Here is a 1,990-nt window from a genome sequence, read left to right as displayed (position 1 = left end):
GGGTAGTAACTTATATGTGGTGTCATGCATTGTGTCATTTATTATGTTGTAGACTCATTTTGTGATGTTATGGTAACATAGCTAGTTACCACCTCACTCTTTTTCTTCATTTATTGCCATGTCATGTCACCAAAATACTTTGAGATGTGTGATGTTACTAACTATGTTACTCCCACTATGAGAGCAAGTACAATAGAGTCCAGATCATTGACTATAAGACATTAAATAATATATTTTAGATGAGTTGGAGGAGAGAGAAGAGGAGAGAGAAGAGAGAGAGAAGGGAGGTGAGCTTACTTATGCGATAACTGAACTTCTTACGCGTCTTCCTAGACACCTCATGAGAGTGAAAGGTGGGTCATATATTAGTAAAGTACTACATTCTTATAGCCAACTATTGTATACGTGTTAGCTATATGATGACTACAAATGATATAACATCTTGTTATAGCCAACGATTAACTATACTTATTGGAATTGCTCTAAGCAGTCTAACCAACGCTGAATACAGAGAAATTCAGTGCCTACCTGCAGGTACCAGGCAGGTACTGTAGATTCTGAACGAGCACAGCACACCACGGAGTTGAAGTGGGCGTGGAAAGTTGTGGCGTGAATCAATTTTCTGGATGCAGCAAAGTCGGCAGCGGCTTTTAACATGCGTTAGGTACAACTCCTCCTGCTGCCTGCTCGTGGGGTAGAATTTTATTTTTCATGGCGACGGTTATGGTAGCCGACCGTCACTGCTTTTGCGGCGTGCGTGAACCGACTTTCCTCGCGCGTCACGGCAGAGGGTGTGCACGCCGGAGTTATGGCCATCGCTCGCAGCGCGGCCGTGGAGCACGCGTCGTTTACGTCGTGGCCTCGTGGGTGGGGGAGCTCCTGCTGTCGTGCTGCTATGGGAAAAGGGCTTGTGGGGTTTAGGCCACCCTAGCACTAGCAGATCCAGGAAAATGAGGCAAAAACAGTTTCGGTCTAGAAAATGTGCACCGAAGCGATCGCCTAATAATACTGTACTGAAAAGTAAATATCCAACACCCCCGGTACCCCACCTCGAGAAGCTTCAAATTTCGGCCAAATTTTCCAGCACCCCGACAGAAAAAAAAAATGGCGGGATGCAAGTTTCAGCTCCCATCGATGACCTTCAGCCGATGAACTCGCCGGAGTCCAGCCAAATTACGGCGAATAACTGACAAATTTGTTGCATTCTCGAGCTTCCTAGATGCGTGCGTGGGCGGGCGGGCGGCCAGGGCGAGGAGTAGATTGTTGGCGGCGCAGGCACGATGCTGCTAAGGCGAGAAAGAACAAGAGCATGTAGGGGAGAAAAAATAGAAGATAAAAGGGGGGAAATCTGGCAGGTGGTTCCATGATGATTTTGAGGGATGATATTTGTTTGGCTTGACCAAAAAAATTTATGCGGTACATTCGATACGTGTTTTTGGGCAAATCGGCTACCGTCCCTCAAAATCATCACGAACCCACATGGTATCATAGGTCTGTGACATCTCACCCATCCCCAACCGGCTACCTTTGATGCGTCTTTCCCACAACGGCGCGCTTCCTCCCGGTAACAACCACATTAAGCTCACGTCCTCACCAAAGCGGTGACATCGAACTAGTTGATGAGGTCTAAGACCCCGTTTGTGGCCCGATCTTGCGGTTGACCCGAAATCCAAGGAGGGAGAGAGGGAGAACGCGAAGAACACGGTGAACAAGAAGAACACGAGGAACTCACGCACGCACACCAACCCGATACAACCGATACTTACCCTCGTGGCTCGATGGACCACGCCAATAGAATCAACCCGGGAGAGACGCGAAGTAGAATCCCGGAGTGAGAGATCGGTGAGGGAGATGAATCAAGGAGTGGGAGAGAGAGTGGGTAGCACTAGAATCTCACACTCACAAATCCATACATCCATCAAGGGTTGCCTTGGATACAAAGGGGATGAAACCCTAGGGAGACAAAGCTCAAAGTCATCTCTAAGCCTAA

The sequence above is a fragment of the Lolium rigidum genome, chromosome 7, assembly GCF_022539505.1.
Source record: "Lolium rigidum isolate FL_2022 chromosome 7, APGP_CSIRO_Lrig_0.1, whole genome shotgun sequence".
NCBI classification, from domain to species: Eukaryota; Viridiplantae; Streptophyta; class Magnoliopsida; order Poales; family Poaceae; genus Lolium; species Lolium rigidum.
This window is presented reverse-complemented; position numbering follows the sequence as displayed.